Source organism: Choristoneura fumiferana, chromosome 6 (genome assembly GCF_025370935.1).
Source record: "Choristoneura fumiferana chromosome 6, NRCan_CFum_1, whole genome shotgun sequence".
Classification (NCBI taxonomy): domain Eukaryota; kingdom Metazoa; phylum Arthropoda; class Insecta; order Lepidoptera; family Tortricidae; genus Choristoneura; species Choristoneura fumiferana.
This window is the reverse complement of record NC_133477.1, coordinates 17,925,513-17,945,113: the sequence shown is the minus strand read 5'-3', so window position 1 is coordinate 17,945,113 and position 19,601 is coordinate 17,925,513.

The window sequence follows — 19,601 nt, the reverse complement described above, 5'->3', positions numbered from 1 at the left end:
TTTTATTTTCTCGATGCCATATTGATTCACCGAATGCAATTTATTTACTGTAGTGACAAGACAATGCCAATTACAAGTGTGTGTTTATTATTAAACTTTCCTTCAGCAATCCTTATACATAGACGACTGATTCAATCTTTCGTAATGTCACTTTGATATCTTCTCAAAATCGGGAAATATTATTGAATACCGTAAGTATACTCAGAGTATCAGTTCCTATTTGTTTGTGATTTGATTAGTAATCCAGGTATCTACACACATTGTTATAATTTGCGTAAACTTCGACTGATAACTTAGTTCATTGATATATAAACTACCTGGTTACCATTCTGGTAAGTTACCAGTCAAGTCCAAGAAAAAAACTTTTTTTTTCATACATAATAATCAAATATATCGAGTTCACAGTCATTGCAAAAGATCAAATTGTAAAATTCACTTGAAGAATAACATTGACGTGATAAGTACATGAGAGGTACAGTCACCAGCATTAATATCTGCCACAGCGGAGCGTGCAAAAATATCTGACACGTCCTTCCGGCCCTAGAAATAGAGTCGTATCAGATATTTATGCACGCTTGTTGTGTCAGATATTGGTGCTGGTGACTGTATAACAAATAAACTCACTTTTTTTTAACCTTCTTGTTTGTTTAATATCGTCATAAGATAAGAAACTTTTACACCGTTGTTTTACCGTGCATAATAAATTAATTTAACTCATGAATGTTTTATACTATCAGTTAAGCCTCTAATTTCTTAGAGAAATTAACTTCATTTGAATATACCATCAGCCAAATATGTGGTCTACCACCGTAAAGTTGATAATCGTTTTCATGTCATAAAACAATAATGCCAATAGACGTGTCTGTCAATTTGAAAGTTCGACTAGGGATTTAATAGGAACTTGTTTAAAAATTGTTAGACTACTTATTTGGCTGATGATACCCTTAAAGTTAACGGAAATCAAAAATAACAAAGTGAATACAACATTTCAAAAATCCGACACGTTCAGACAAATAAACTAACTCACTTTTATGTTAGAGGTACCTACCGAACCTATTATTTACTTGTATACGGGTTCATTTTCATCAGCCGCTCTTCTCGGATTTTTTTATTGTCCTAAAAGTACCCTCTCATTACCTGGCATGAAATTATCCTATTCTTTTATCTATAAATTCTTGCAAATCCGAAAGAATTAATAAAAACTTGCAGATAAGACATGTCATAAAATGTTAACACAATGTGCCTAAGAAGCATCAGAAACAATAGGTGGGTGGAGCATAGCTGTAAAGTCGTCAACATATATCAATACAAAGGATAAAACTATCCTAATATTTAACCGTTGTAATCTGCCTAACCATCACTCAAATGGTTCAGGTAGGTTTTCAACAGCATACTACAGCACTGCGGCATTTAATTTGCTCAGCAAAAGGTCGTTCACCCCTTATAGAAAACGCATTTAGATCACACAATGAAGATGGTATACGTCCGCATGTGTATTGTAATTTATTTGTAATTGAACTGTAGATAGATATTTTACAATTAAAAAACTGATATACTCGTAACGTGAACAATCATCATCATAATAATGTAGATCGTCCACTGCTGGACATAGGCCTCTCTCATGCAAAATGATCGGCTAAATATATATCTACTTTTTAATATTTGAAAAGTAAACTAGGCTGATACTGCTTTGGAAAGACACGATTTGTTTGAAAAATATTGTCAACTATTCGGAAGAAGTTTTCAAGTTTTAGAAATTGTAATAGTTTTAGAATAACTAAATTAAAGCTATTGCTTTATAAAATTTATGTGATTAAGAAACAATTATTGTTGTGAAATATTTCATGTAGGTACAGTCGAACAAATTGAATCATGATCATGACCCAGGGTGGAACCTTTTATTAATCAATTTCACTATGATTTCCTTGACAAAACATTAGTAGCAAAAACCCTGGGTCATGATTAAATTTGTTCGACTGTACTTAACGATCGATATTGCATTGTTAAATTTTCAGTAGAAACTATGTAATTGAGCTTTTCTAAAAAAGAATCATAAGTGGAAAAGGTTTAAAGGCTAACCGTTAAAGAATTATTCTCATATAATGTACAGAGAAAATATACGCGTATTGAAAACCATTACGTGGAGTGCAATCGCCTAAGACTAAGGGGCTGTTTCACCATCCATTGATTAGCGTTAACCGACGGTTAAATGTGATGCCGTCTACGTCTATTCGAACAAAACAAATATAGACGGCATCACACCTAACCGCCAGTTAACACTAATCAATGGATGGTGAAACAGCCCCTAAGTTATGTATTTTTAATCGCCTGATCTGACACCAATAAAACAATCTATCTTAATCACAGAGAAATCCCAAGTTTCCATGAAAACTGCATTATGTACCTATTCCAGATGGACTAGTTTGCTGTTGTTTCAGCATCAGTTTGAATAATAGGGCACAGAATAGCGCTCAGAATTCAGAATCGGTTGGAGTCGGAACTCCCAAGGCTAATCGAAACCAGTAAACAACACAACTGGGGCATGCCGAAGCGTGTAGGACGCCGACTGAGTTCTAAATACAGAAGTTTTGGTAAATATTGCGTAATAAATACATGCGAAAATTATTGGTGACCTCAAAAACTCAGGGAAATCGGGTCGACTGAGTAGTATTTCATACGCACGACATTTCAATTTATTAATAGTGAGTAAATCTTACTCTACATTCAGCATGAACACTTTACCAACATTCTTATTAGGTATATTTAGCACATTAGTCAATGTTATGACGAAGAAAGCAGATAATAATATAATAAAGACCTAGCTAATGTCATTCCGCGATCCATTAACGATACTAGAATTATATATAAAAAAACCCACAGGAAAAGAATAAAAACACGATCAAAGCTGAAATGTAGTGTAAACAAAACGTTAAGATATTGGCAGTACCCTGGCGTTACCAACAAAAGATATTTCAACTATTTATAACATGTGATCGTTCGACAGCAGAACGTCTCGGCGTACTCACGTTTCGCTTCATCTCACAATGTCATCGTCTGGTGATTCAGTTGTTGACAAATGTTCTATCCCCCGAAGGTTTGACTCTCGAACTAGACACTACACAATCCTTTTATTCCTCGCTTGGAACACCACTCACTCGGCCAGCTCTGCGTTTCGTTTTGTATGTACTGTGGGTGGTTGCCACGAACCACCGAAATAGAACTTTTGGAATAACTCTACACAAATTATATTGCCTGCGTCACTCCGTAAAGAATACTAGACGGATGAAGATCAAGAGCGGATATACGCCGCTCGGAGTATGAGCTCGGTGACCGATTTCATGAGAACTAAACGATTGCCAAGAATGCAGTAGAAAGTGTCGTTGCATATCTTTCTAGGTGTCTAGGAGACCGAATTTGAGGCAATGCCATTTAACCCTTTTCCAGGCCCGCGAATTTAGATACGCTACCACAGAATAAATCACAGTTTTATATTGTTAACCTATGAGGGATTAATTTAAAAACTAATAATATTTTTAACGATTTCAATTTATTTTTACCATATTGTAAATTTAGTAAGGTCGAATATTTGTGTTCAAATCAAACCAGAAACACGGCACTGCGCTCCAAAACCCGTATAACCGATGTGGGTGTCAAGACCGCTAAGCTGAAGTGGGACTGGGCTGGACATGTCTGCCGCATGCATCCAGACCGATGGTCGCGAATCGTTACCGAATGGATTCCGAAGGATGGCCAAAGGAGCAGAGGCAGACCCAAGAGGAGATGGCGGGACGACCTGAGCGCTTTTCAGCTCGATTGGCAGGTGCATGCTCATGATAGGGAAGAGTGGCGAAAGAAAGGGGAGGCCTTTGCCCAGTAGTGGGACATATTACAGGCTACACAAAAAAAAAGTGTACATTTATGTGGTAGCTATATGCACAATGCCTGGAAAAGTGTTAAACTAAACTAATTCGAGTTACACACATTAAGGTGTCTTCTCATGCGTCGTTTGTTCGAACAATCTTTCATGTCGACAGCGCATTTGCACAAAAGCTAAATGGCTTCCTTCCTCTAGAGTCGTAGTAGAAGGGAGTCCTTGAAGCCAGCCTGAATCATTAGCACCCACGTGCTCTGAGCACATTGCAAGCCATTGGTCGGAATTGTAAGTCGGAGAGTCTATTCTACTGCATCATTGCAGCGTGGGTGCATCGATTAGGGCTACCTCAGTGGAATAACACGGCTGATGTATGCGTTTGGATTCTCTACCTACATTCATCATATCATAATGCTTGTGGAAATTTTATTTCAGCATCGTAAACTTAAAACAAACTATATGATCATTGACTAAGAAGAGGTATATACTTATTTTACAACTAGCTGTTGCCCGCGGCTCCGTCTCCATAGTATTTGTTTATCGCTATCCTGCGGGAACTACGCAATTTTCCGGGATAAAAACTATCCTATGTCCTGTGTCCTTATGTCTTATGTCCTTCCCCGGGATTCAAACTATCTGTATACCGAATTTCATCTAAATCGGTTCAGCGGTTTACAGACGTGATTCAGTAACAAACATCCAAACATCTTCACAAACTTTCACATTTATAATATTAAGTAAGAAGTAAGATACATTTTTCTGACGTCAATTCTGTATTTCGTAACCCTCATATTTTTCCTAATGTTTATTCTACTCCTCTAATCTTCATCATTTACAAACGCCTAATAAATAATATTAATTGTTCATCTGTAACAACCCTAAATCAATTATTCGGCTGAACAACTAACGCTAGCGATAATAAATCTGTATGTAATTGTTCTTGTTATCAGAACATACTATGTTGCACAGTATTCCCGCGTATATCTATTAAAAACTGGAGCGTAAGTAAATCAAACTGCGAATACTGCTATGGATGTGTTTGACAGTCACGTGTCACGCGGCGTTGTCATAGGAAGATTAATTAGCATTAGGCAACTACTTAACACGTGCGTCCTAAGTGACACAACGTCTGTGACTTTTTAGTTCTTACTCCTATGCCAGTGACACGTATTTGTGACTGCTGTGGGATATGCGCTATGCCTAGCGTAAGAGCTTAGTGGAACGCATTTGACTCCGGCAACGTTCCGCTATGCCAGCCTTTAGGAGGTACGAATTATTTTAAAACGACATGCGTGTCACACTGGCATAGGAGTAGAGAACTAAAAAGTCACAGACGTTGCTTCACTGGCACCGGAATGTATTACGCCTGTCTGTGACACGTATACGTGTCACTGGCATAGAAGTGAATGTTGTGGGATATGCGTAGGCATAGCGTAAGAGCTTCGTGGATTGTTGCCTAGGCCGAACGTGTTAAACGTAAACCTTTATCCATCTGTTTGATAGAGTTCTGAGGCCTTATTATTCTTTCTGTCACACGGTATACAATACAATGAGGGTAGAAAGAGATGAATGCGATAAAGAACCTAAGCGCGTGTGACAATACGACCTCAAATCTGCAATAGTCTGAGTTTTCTGAGTACCTAACTAGTTTGGGTTTTAAAATCCATTAAGAAAACATAGACACATTTATATAATATGTATAGGTTCACTAAAATATAACAAAGTAAAAGTCTATTATAATGTATTGGGTACGCGCAAAACTAAATTTAGCCTTTTGCAATGGGGAAATAACGACACACAAACAACTTCGCCTGATATGTCACTCTAAAAGTATATACATATTTACAAGTCACGCAAGTGTGAAATTATCCCACTTATTTAAGCGATCCAAAGGGCGCGGCGCTGGCGATTACAAACAGACGCAGGGCGATGATTTAGCATAAAATGCGGCAGCGTTATTATAAACCTTTAGTCGCAGTCGCAGCAGATCAAGCTGGGCCTGTTTCACCGCTTTTCCTCAGCCGTTCTCTGCTTAATCCGACAAACGTCGCTTCTATATTCATTTATTTATTTCATTGATCTCGGAAATAGCTTTAACGATTTCGATGAAATGTGCTGTGTGTAGTTTCTGGACGCAAACAATCCATCTGGCTCAGTCTTAAATATTTCTGCGAAAACACGTATTTTCTAGTTTTCGTGCGGTTTCTTGACATTCATTAAATAAACAAAATAAAATAATATATATTTATAAATCAATATCCAGAGATGGACCTATGTCCATAGTCTTTTTACATAGTTTACATAGTTCCATAGCTCCCGCGAGATAGCTGTTAAAATAATGCTACGCAAAAAATCACGGGCAACAGCTAGTAAATTATAAATGAGTCACAACTTTAACTCATCAATTTTTAATTCAAATTCAAATTAACTGTATTTGTCAGAATACAGTAAAAAATACATTGGTCTTGTCATAAACAAGGAGCTCTAGTGAACCTCGGTAGCGGTCTCTAGACTAGAGTAGAAGAGCACTTTTAGTTTCTGACTACTGTTTCTATTTTGTTTGCGTAATAGGTAGAGGTTGAAGGCTACGTATATGTGGCTCTACACACACTCTCGACGCTGTAGAATCTAGTAAACTAGCAAGCCTTTTCTAGGCAGTCTTAGCAAACCCTTGTCATTGTCGCAGAGTTCCCTAGTTAACGAGGCTACAACCGTTGATAGAGAAGAGACAACACTGCGAAAATCATTGTATCAACATTGAGAATTTAATTTATCTTATAGAACACTAGTTTCCCGCGACTCCGATTGTGGCGAATTCGTTTATCGCTATCCCGCTGTACAATCATTACCAGGGTCTCAATTTTCATAGCACATTTCATATTTGGTTCAGCAGTTTCAGGCGTAAAGAGTTCGGTCAGACAGGTTTACTTTCTCATTTTTAAGATTAGTGTGGAACTATTAGTTGATAGTGGTATATACGCTCATATTTGGGACGCAGACATGGCATTTATACATAAACTAGGAACTGCTTCTATTGTTAACCCTTTTCCAGGCATAGTGCATATACCACATAAATGTACACAAATATTCGACCTTGCTACATTTACAATATGGTACAAAATCAATTGAAGTCATGAAAAATTACAATTTTTTTTAAATAAATCCCTCATAGGTAAACAACATAAAACTTTGATTCATTTTGTAGTAGGTAGCTTTCATAAATTAGCGGGGCCTGGAAAAGGGTTAAAGTACATTGGTGAATTGTGATACATTTTTGAGTACTTTATCCTCTCTGATTATATGTCGTCATGAGATCACGATTCACGACTATAAACAAACAGGGAAAACGTAGATAATCTTGAACATGATCGTGTCAACAATTGTGTATTGAACATGACGACATATCTACTTAGGAGTTTGTGTTATTGTAACAATAGGATTTTCCTAGCCATGCCAACTTGTATTGTCCTTTTAAAGAAACAGTATTTTAATTTAACAGAAGATAAGTTTATAACACATTCGGCCCCTGTGACACAACGTCTGTGACTTTTTAGTTCCCGTTCCCATTTTAGTTTAGAGTTGCCGGGGCCGGCCGAACCTGTAAGGGTTCGTTTATTTTAAAGAAAGAACAAAACTGCAAAATAAAGATCTTTGAAAAAAAAAATTTTTTTTCTCTACCTTTTGGAAAAGAAAAATAAAACTAAAGTTTACATTTGTTTTTGGCGGGTTTGGTTTGGTTATTACCATGTTTGTTATGATTAACTTAATCGATTTATGCCATAAAAATATAGGACGTGATTTTATAAAAGTACATACCTAGTACTTGTAGGTACTATTATTTACTGTGCTATATGGTGTGACAAGTGAATTTTCAAAAATCATTTATGTTTCATTTTAGTAATATAATAATCCTTCTTTTGGCGTTCCCACTATTTTCTTATTTCTTTCTAAATGGCGTTATATTTTTTATATTTTCAGAAGCCTATGTAGCTCATCTAAATTGTTCTCCTTAAATTAGAATAAAATAACTGAACTATTGCGCAACAATCGATCGTGCTATATTAAGCACATTAGCAGATAAATTGCAAGTTCCCAGCACTCGCACTAATGGCATGTATGAAACGTGGATATTTTTAAATGCTCTTTCAAATTAATCTATCTTTGATTTGGTATGTAGGCTATACCACTGTACTGGAATGTTGGCTTGGATAATGAAACTTTTGCACGCGATTTTAAAGTTCGTGTCGTTCAACTAAAGGAACGGTGCTGGATCATTCGAGCGTTTATTCCGTATAATTTTCGTGGGCACATTTTTGTTGACATGGTAGAAGATTCTCTTACAGTGTCCAGGTTACCTAGTAGACGCACAGGACGTCAAAAAAATAATCGAAAATGTCATCGAATTCTACGGCCCATTAATAGAAAAAAATGACCACGGAAATGGGGCGGTTTAAACGCTCGAATAATGAAATGACCCTGATATGGTATCGAGATTATGTTATTGACACGTACTCGCGATTCAACTGCTATCATACTGTACTATTACTTATTCTGTGCTGCTATTAGGATTGGATTTGCTTACACTTTACTCGTTAAAATGACAATTTCCCAGTTTCCAGATGTAAATGTGTGTTTCCTGAAACGCTACGATATTTGAATCTCTGAGAATCACACAAATTTATTTAGTAAAATACCTGCGTTCTCCAGGGCAGATGCAATTTTCCCGAAATCAAAGTTCATCCAAAAACAAGTTTGATACGTAAAAAATGGCAAAAAATAGTTAAGATCGGATCCTTTGTCAATCTAGGTTTATATTTAGTGTACGATACAGGCTGACTGATTAAGATTGATGAGCAGGGTCGGAAAAACGCCAGTTATTTTCAAAACTTAACTTCCGCTTTTTATACCAGACCAGACGATGACTTGAACGATTTTGAAGAAACTTACTTACTGCGTGGCTTTCGAGGACGAACTATCGATCTAGCTTGGTCCTTTCTCTGGGTAATCGCATGTTTTCGAGCTTATCCTACTTAATATTAATATAATTTAATATTAATATTATATTATAGTATATTAATTTTAAAGTTTGTATGGATGGATGTCTGGAAGACTCTTTCACGCAAAAACTACTGAACGGATTTCCATGAAATTTGGTAAATTTAGTAATATATACCCTACATTAACATATAGGTTACTTTTATCCCGATATTCCCACAGGATAGGGATAAAATCTTGAAATAACAACCGCTGGGTTTAGAGTCATTAAATTTGTTATATAGGTAGCTGAAGTTCTAGAACAAAATAACACACAGGTAACTTTTTATCCCGATATTCCCACGGTATATGGATAAAATCTTGAAATTTCAACCGCTGGGTTTTGAGTCTTGAAATTTTGGACAGTTGTTCTTATATAAGTAACACAACCTCAATGAAGATCACGATATAAATTTTGGGATTTCCCAGGGGAATTTTGTAAAATCCCGGAATTTCATTTGTAACTACCAGATCGAATAGTTTACGCGTGCGAAGCCGTGGGTAAACTCTAGTCTATAATATTTTTTATTGTAAGTTTCACGTTTTTCAAATTGACAATTTCGGTAGCTTTGTCATCAGCGTGGTGGTTCGCGGTATAGTCTTGCAAACTGAGGTCTTGAGTTCATAATTATCTAGGTCGGACACGCACGAGTTCAACAGAACATTGCTGGCGGAGCACAATGCATGTGACCACATCACCTCATTCAACTTTTCACCGCGTATTAAAAAAAAAAAAAAAACTAAGTGATACTTAGAGAATGTACCACTACCACCTACTGCCAAACCACCGCAAACAGGCACGGCACTTTATAATTAATTGGATCTAGTTACCGCTCGATCAAACTTTTTAGGGAAACGAGTAGAGTTCAGTAGACCGATAAAAGTGCTATAAAATAAATTCCATTGAAAGACGTTCAATCGGCCTGAAAATGGGATATTCCCGTTATGACGTCATAGGTACCGGGACATTTCAGTGAGTCGTGTCGATTTCATACTTGTTTCGTGCGTGCGACGAAACTTAAACAGAGAATCATTATTTAACTTTGAATGGCTGGCTACGGGATTCTCCACAGAGTACAATATAGGATTGTGTATTGGACTCAGTAAAGGACTCGTAGTGTGCTATGCAGCTCTTTCTTAGCAGTGGAGTAACTAATAAAGCAAAACAGGGTACCTAAGTAAAGCAGCAGTTTATAAATCAAAAACTGAAGTGCGAAGAAGATGATCTGACCCACATGCTCGTTTGCCATCCAATCGAATAAAAAAAAAGCTCTATGATTACTTGAAATTTCAGATTTTTTAAACTATTTCTGCACGACCGAAGTGTCGTTCGGTCGACAGGTAGCCGAAACCATCGTCGGTCGGACGGCAAAATAAAATTACTTAATAAGACGGGTGACAACATTTAAGTAGCTAACAATGACTTCAGTTTACGAGACATAATATCAGTGCAACATTTGGACACAATAAGAGGTAATTGTCATTTAAATGATGGCGGTCGAATCTATCGCTCGAGCGCGGAGAATCGATCGGTCGCCGGTAATTTGTCTGGTTTAATAATTGCCCTTCAACCTTGTGGACAACTACCATATGCAATACGTGAACATGAGCTTGAAGCTACGAAACTTAGTAAACTTAATCGTTCATTAAGTAATTGCAAATGTTAGAGCATCGAGGGACCATTATTGAAATCCGCCGAAAACTTATTAGGTCGAACTTTTTTGCAATACTAAATTAAATAATGCTAAGTGGTTACACTTATGTATTTAAAAAATAACCGATTTTATGTAACGTTAAATTGTTATCCATCAGTATCAGGCCATGTTATCTATAACCAATAAGTAATGTGTTAAAGACAGACAGAACGTTTGTCATTTTCAACACAAAACCTAAGGTTACTGTTTAAAGTAGCTTGATAAATTAATTAATAATCTGGCTACTTTGGGCTTAAACGCAACAATTTAAACGCAGATTATTATTTTTCCTTCTCCTTAATCTAAATCTTTTATACACTACAACGTAACTTAGGATTAATACATTCAGAAGACAGAAACAGAAACTAACCAATATGTGGGTTGACATCTTGGTAAGGTCATTCTTAGATAGTCCAAATTAGAAATTGATTTATTTCTTTACTGTTTTAGAGCAGATTTCGCGGATATATTATAATTATGATAAAGGACTTGTTCAAAAAACAGCCCCGATAAATAATAAGTTGGTCTTGTTGGTCCCCCAGCCAGTTTCATGTACGTAAGTACCTATTTAAAGTGAATTAATCCTATTAGCGAATGAGAATGACTAATCACAGGGCAATTAAGAACTACTTAAATAAGGTGGTACTATGGTTGAAACGGCCAAAGCAGAAGCAGACCTATAATAATGGTGGATGGTCAAACGCGATCAGAGCCTAGCATGCATTTATAATAAGATATTTAAAGATGTCTCAGTTGTTTGGAAAGCTGTGGATGAGACTGGCACAACCCGCGCAAAGTCGGAAAGAAAGAGAAACGCATATTAACCAACAGTGGGTGGGTCAACCCAACCATCACTTCATCATCATTTTTCCTCCATTAGAGCCCTTGTGCTTGTGCCTGCCAAGCATCAACAGATATTCTTGCACTTCGACTTCTGGTCGGAGAGTGCGGGTGGAATTCAAAAAGTTGGAGAAAATATAGGATGAAATTGTAAAATTAACCATACAATTGTATGAGTAAATGCAATTCAATGTGAATCAACTTCTTAGTCTGCACTCATGAATATGAAAATACCTAAATAGTGGCGCATCTTTTGCTTGAAGTTTACAGCATATCGGTTATTTAAGACGGCAATTGTTTTAAACAGTGATTTGATAGGTAGGTACAGCAACAATAATTTATTTAGAACAGATATGCATGTATGTAAAGTAATGTATACTCCTGAGACGCTTCACGGTCCGTCGGTTTGTCTTCTGTCACAAGCCATAACTATATACTAAAGGCGAGTTGATTTTAATTCAAAGGACAAAAACTGATGCGATGGAGCATGAAGGAAATCAGACAGTACAAAATTGTATGTTTCATTATGACTGATCGAATTTCATTGGCCTGGTATATAAGAATTAATGTATCCACTAACAAAACTATGGATTTAATCGGAATCAAACATTATTATTATTATTAATTTATCATTAATATTACTTAAGCTCTCGTGGGAAAAGTTTGATAATTGTGTCGGAAACTAAATTAAATTAAAAATATCGTAAGATATTTTCGTCGTCGTGTACGCACTCACCTATGAAAAAGATGTTCCGATAAGATCGAAACTAGTCGGACCGTTCCTGACTTATAAATACTAATAATCGTGAGTCCAAACAGTCAAAAAGTTTACGCTTACAGTTAGTTTAATTTCAGGTAATTTATATTATTTATTGATTGCGAGGCAGCAGGCCTCCCACCAGGTGGACTGACGACATCACTAGAATTGCGGGTAACCGGTGGATGCAAGTGGCGAGTTGTCGTTCATTGTAGCGTTCTAAGGAGGAGGCCTTTGTTCAGCAGTGGACGTCTTCTGGCTGATGATGATGATATGATATTATTGATACGAACTTTACCATATGTAACGAGATTAAGACCGAACGACAATATGTAGGTACATAACAAATTGAATCATCCAATTTACTCATTAATCAATGCGATTATTTTATGTTACCGCCTGAACCTAATGTTTTCATTTTGACTCATTCGATGTGTGGAACGAATAATTCGTTTCGCAATCATTGTGTTAAATACATAATGTTTTATTTACATTCAGAAATTAAGTTTTAATTTCAAACATTTATTAGAATACGTGCCCGCGAACCCGCGATGTCTGTGTGGAATACAAAAAAGTTGTATGGGAGCGGGAAGTACTTTTTTTTTTATAAAAGCCAGATAAAAGCAGATTAAGTTGATCATTAAATTAGCGGGAACAAATACACAGGCAAAAATTAAATACCTAGTTTGTTTTGTTTTGTTGTTTGGTAACTCATATACTTTCATTATGCATTAGTTACAGGCTTATTTTGATACTAGTGTTTACCCGCGGCTTTGCACACGGAAATCATTAGATCCAGCAGCTGAATTTAAATTTAGAAATTTTAAAAATTCACGTATGAATTCCCGAAAATTAAATCGTGGTTTTCGTTGACGTTACATTAATAACAATCATGTCAAATGTCAGGACTCTTAAGCCCAGCGGTTGTTATTTCAAGATTTTATCTCTATCCCGTGGAAATATCGGAATAAAAACCGGCAAGAGCGTGTCGGACACGTGCCACACGTTGATGCGAGTTAAATTATGTATGGAGTGTAATTTTAACTACAAAACTAAATAGCGGCTTTGACAAGACATCTGTACTCCAAATTTCATTGATATACATCTTGTAGTTTTCGAGTAAAATGCCTGTGACATACGAACCGACGGACGGACAGACAGACAGACAGACAGACGGACTTGACGAAACTATAAGGGTTCCGTTTTTGCCATTTTGGCTCCGAAACCCTAAAAAGTAGCCTATGATTTATTCCAGATGTCCAGCTATCTACAAATCAAATTTCATCCAAATCCGTCCAGCCGTTTCAGCGTGAAGGAGTAACAAACAAAATCACACTCACAAACTTTCGCATTTATAATATTAGCAGGATTACGTTGTCAAGAAACCAGCCAGAATGATAAGATAAACAAGCGCCAATATTCATCACAGACTTAACTCTTTTCAATTATTCAAATACCCAGTCATTTGCGTTACAACATTTAAATGAAGTAATTCAGGAACAATAATGATCGTAACGAAGTTTATAAAATAATTGGATGTGTGTGACGCATCTTTATTTTTCAGAAACATACTGATACTGCTAAGTTATTGTGTTACTTTCTGAGTAAATAATAACTAAAACAGCATTGAATAAAGCATCACTTTGCGTAGGTAAAAAGATGTTGTATGCACCTCAAATGCAAACGGCGCGTCGCCTATCATCCCTGACTCAAGAGCACCTCACACAGAGAAAATTGCTACAAAAAGGAGACTCACTTGAAGAAGGCAAGTGGCTAAAGTCAGATATTGATTTTATTCCCAACAAAATGCAAGCGCAAGCTGCGATCTTCGTATAAATTTGTTTATTGATGTGCCTATTTCGCGTATAAATGTAATAGCTCACAGAAACGGAAGTGTGAATCGCTACTACGAACACAATTTAGCCACTTGGTTGGCTACGGTCGAAATAGAGACCAGAGGCCTTATTGTCTAAAGCCGAGTTTAGACTTGCAAGAAAAATCGAATCGTGCAGGTTGCATTACATTGCGAGGCCGTAAAGCCAACGAGTTTGTAGTGGCCAATCGAGCGCCGCAATGTAATGCAAGTCTAAACTGCTTAACGCACTTGGAATTGCGATCGTTTTCACCACTTCTTTCTGTCAAACGGTATAGGATGAGTTAGAAAGAGATGGTGAATGCGATCGTGAATGTTAGAGCGTTAGACAATACGGCCACTGGTGGCGAACCTCACGAGACCTAAGATAGTAGCAACGATGTTGAACAAAGTACGAGATAAATAACCAGCCCAGAATGTCAACTCCTTCAGCTGTCGGCTTCAGCACCCACTGGCCACCCACTTATCGCAGCGTGCAGAGCACGTGCAATGACCACAGCAGGGCTACTACGAAACTCGAAGTTCGTGTCGTGCGATCCCTCTCACTCGTATTAAATAGTGCAAGTGTCAGAGGGATCGCACGACACGAACTTCGAGTTACGAGTTTCGTAGTAGCCCTGCTGATCACTGACCACAATTCCAATTATTGTACATCGAACTAATTCATTTGTGTTACGGAAACCGCAGATTTCATTCAAGAGACGATGTGCTGCCCATTGAGCACGCCCGTTCATTGACAATAAATTGATTTATGAGCAAGTACCTATGGATGGAGCGGGTTCTTGATTTCCGTTAATTTAAACAGATAGCTCAGTTTATTGACGGAAACTACCTGGTAATTAACTTTTTGGCCAAATCGAAAAAAAAAAAACAAAAATGAGAACGGTTAGATTTATTCGGGATTTTTTTCTTTTTGTTGTGTTATTGGTAGGGAAATGTTTGTATGAAAAGTAATTTACTGGTAAAAATAGGAAAGAGAGCGAGGCCTTGGACATATCCTAGTTATTTTAAAAAATACAGTGCTATATGCCGACAAAGTACAGTTCACTAGTCAAAACAACAGTACACCGAAAATACTCGATTCCCGCCGGGTCGCCTAAAATTTTTCACGTGACACCGAGTGATGACAACCGTGGCAAAGCTTGTGTATTCACTACTAACTGCAAGATCTACCAAACTCACGCTTCTCTCTCTTCAGGTTGCCTTACGACTACGCTACTATTATTTGCTACAGACCTAATCTTGATAGCCGCTTAAAGGATGTCTAATCTGTTTACTGTACAGTTAATAAATTATTCTTTCAGATGCAAAAAAATATACAGATGCATCGACAATCCCACTTTATAGAGTTCTGTAGGATAACTCGCTCGCATGTTTATCTATGTGACGTCCGAGTGTCCGTCTGTCACAGTCAATTTTCTTCGACGCTACTGAAAATGATTGAGTAACTTACACATACCTATCATATGTCTGTTGGTGAACCAAAAACAGGTGTGTAACGTAAATAAATGATTTTCAAACATGAGAGCCACTTTTAGGGGGTATATTAGAAAGAAAAATCAATTAATAGTAAATCAATAAAATCAATAGGTCCACATCATAGGAATCATTAGGATCACATTGTACAAAACAATTTTAGAGACTACTTAACTCAAAAAATCTTTTTAATTTAAGATTAAAAGCTAAGGTTAATCAAGTTAATTATGCAATTTTTATTGAAATAAACAGTTTAAAGTTTAAGTTTAGTAATTATAGTGTGATATATTACATACATGGGCAAATTATGACGACAGGAAATTTTCGTAAGGTCTAACGTGGCACTAGGTAAGTAGCTACTGAGCACTACGGAGTTTAGTTTCAAGACGGCCGCAAATTACTTTTTTGTACGTAGACACTACCTCGTACTTACTCAGATAATTGGAACGCAAAACAAAGGCTTGGAATGTAAACGACAGCAAGCCTCGCTTCTCAGTAACGGCTCAAGGTCACTTAGATAATAAGACTCGACAAATCGCAAAATGGTGTAAAATTAGTTTAGTGTCGCCGCTAATCAACATAATAGATGCGGCGCTGTGATTAATGCTAGAGTTGCCTGGCATTTGTTTTCAATTTCTCTCATCAGGAGGCGTCCATAAATTAAGTGAGGCATTTAGGGGAGGAAGCCGTAGCTAATCTCATGTGGGAGAGGCATTTCGGAAAATATCACTTAATTTTTTTGAGAAAACGGTCCAAAATTGTAAGTAATTATTAGTTTGCGGAATTAACTAAATAACGATAGGTGTAAATGGTGTAATTTCTCCAATATGCAATCAAGCATAGATTAATCAACTAATTTACGCGAAAAATACATATTTTGAAAAATCTTATATTGCGCGGTAGGTGTTTAAGTAAAACCTGCGCAGGAGTCGACTTTAGGGTCTTAACTGAGGTGAGGGCGGGGCGCGACGCAGACGCACCGCGCGTATCCATAGCAACGGGGCGGCGAGGGGTTGTGACATTCTCACACCTCGCCACCTCGCGCACGGGTCACTGTCACCTTCGAGATCAGCAATTTTAAGTTTCAGTTCATATTTAAATTTTCGTATCAAACTGGAAAACTGAATTAAAACACCACCACGAAGGCAAACGCGTGAAATAATTCATGTCGAGGATACCTTCAGAAAAAGTGAATGATTTCTCTTTCTACCTCTTTTTGTTCACTGTCACTGTAGCATAAAATGGCACAAAAAATTATAGCACATAAGATGGATTCATCCCAACATTTTTTTTTTTTCATTAGACAAATAATCCATGTTTCCATACTTAACACCTCCAGCCCAAGAATCCGATTGCTGGATTCTCTGTTTGTAGGCATAAACAATTACATGTGTAGCAATTATGTGGCAGCAGACATGTTAAGTAACCACTCTGTGTTAACCAGGTATGTAACCATTAGTGCAAGTTTAGCCTGCACATACATTTTGTTTTAAAAAAAAATATGTTACATTTTGTTTTAAAAAAAAATATGTTACATTTTGTTTTAAAACAAAAATTATGTACTTATACACTTTCTTATTCTCCAAAAAACAAACAAAATGACATAACATTCAATGACTAACATGTAACATCTTTAGACTACATGTTTGGAACAAAACCAAAAATTAAATTAAATAAACAAAACAAAATTCAAACTGACCTCAAGCTGTTAGGGGCCACTCGGGAGCACTAGTGTCTAGTGTTAGCAGGCATCAACCGTCCTGTGGAAGACCACCGCATCAGAAAACATACAACCACTTGCAAATAAAACACAACATTCCACCACATAATATGGTGAGAGGGATGCAGCTATATGTTAGATAAAGCCATGATTATCTCACTCTAGCACAACGGTCTCAGAACTATTTAACTGGTCATTAGCTTCTTTTTTATGTCTTAAGGGTTTTAAAGGGGATCTGCGACAGCATACATAAATAAAAAAGAAAGTAAATTTGATACCCATATTTTGGAAAAATCTTTTCATACTAAAAATATCTTTCTCAAATAAAAGTACCATCAGACTTTAATTATCAAATCTAAATGGAACCAGAGGCTGTTTTGCCTAACGTTTCTGACGCTCGCGATCGCAATCAAATGAAAGATTTCGCATACAAAAACTTTCTTTTGATTTCAATAGCGAGCGCCAGAAATGTTCAGAAACGTTAGGCAATACGGCCTCAGGTCAAAATGTAAATTGCTACTGAAAGTTCAGTCCGCAAAGGGCCTAACAATGTTAATATGACAGAGTTCCAAAGGGGTCCACAGCACTACATGATGGACCGTGAATATTAGGCTTAAGTCAACATAGCGTCATAATCCTCAGAGGTTATACACAGTCAAGTACACCACAATTGGGTGGGTGCCAAAAATGTTGTTGCACAGATGAAACATGCGAAAATGAAAATCATCAAACCAAAACATTTTCTAATCACCAGACACGGAAAAATTCAACTAGGTTAACTAACGCAGGTAAGTTTTCCCGACTGCATCCAAGGTCATCATCAAGGATACAAAATAGTGACAAGATTGGCGATACCATACGTTAGAAAAATAGTAGTCAGCGCATGACAAAAAATGTGTGGTTAAAAGATATCGAGTAACACTGCAACGACACTTACGAAACTGTTTCCTCTCAGCGGCATTTTAGTCTAAAATTAAAAAATAACGCACTTTCTAAAGTCAAGTATTAATTAGAAAAACCAGAAACACTCGATACACAAACAAAATATGTAAAACTGAGCTTGGAATTGCCTTTTGCCTCGGCGATCTAATGTTGCTCGCTTGCTTGCTGCTTTGCTGCATATAGGTAGGTATATAAAAAATTTGACAGCTTACAGCAGTCAGAGTCAGAGTTCGTTTCTAGAACAATCACATGAATAAACCCATAATGATGCAAGCCATAGCAATTAAAAATGACAGGTAACTAATTATTTTAGAATCCAACCAAACGGAATAAAACCCAATTCAAGGCTCATTTAGTACGCTATTTACTAAAATATGTAACAAAAAATAATCTCAGAAATTGTAAACCAACGCAATGAACAAAACGCAAAGAAGCGTTTTTCAGGCGAAAACTTGAAATGTTTTTTAGTTAAACCCATGTTAAACCGGTACGAAGATTTAATAAAAATATTTAAATATAACATAAAAAAATGTTTAAAATCAACGCAGATGCTTTGTTCGTGCCTGCGCCGTATAATTCAAAACAAGCACATTTTTTTATCAATTCTTCATAGTTTAGTGTCTTCATAGAAAAAAATACTCGCATTGTCTCTGACGGTTCGATTATAGAAAATGACGGGTGACACTTTCCCGGCAAGGATGATACCAACATGGAAATACCGACCCTGTGTTTCGTGCACACGCCCATAGAAGCTTATGGTATAGTTTCTATGAGCGTGTACACGAAAAATAGGGTCGATATTTCCATGTCGGTATTATCCGGGCCGGGAAAGCGTGTCACCCAAAATGACAGCTTCCACGTCCCCCGCACCTTGTACCGCCTCATTCTTGTCACTTGTCATGTTGTCATTGTCAATACCAACGACAACGTTCATTAATATCTCTGACAATCACTGTGGTATCTCTTATTAGTCTGTGTTCATTAGGTTGGAACCAAATGCAGTCGCTCGATGCTCGTTTCCAATGTCAAATCTGTTGAAATCTATTTAAACCATTAACTAGTGGAAGTCTCCATATTCCTAAATGTTAATATTAAAACCAATATTTCTTGTCCACACAACACATATTATATTTTTCAACCAACACAAATCTGACAACTCAAGACAATCAACAACAATGTAACCAAGGTTACAAACCATCGACAATAACTTAAAAGTATAAACCTCATCATCCCCCCTCAATTCTAATTCACCACAGAATAAGAATTGTTCTAAAATATTAAACAATAAAAGGTATATTGATGCCTATACTAAAGCAAAGGGTAAACATTGAAAGAAAGCAAAATAAGGAAGGGATAGGTAGGTACAAAAAACATTAATTTTCATTTAACAAACC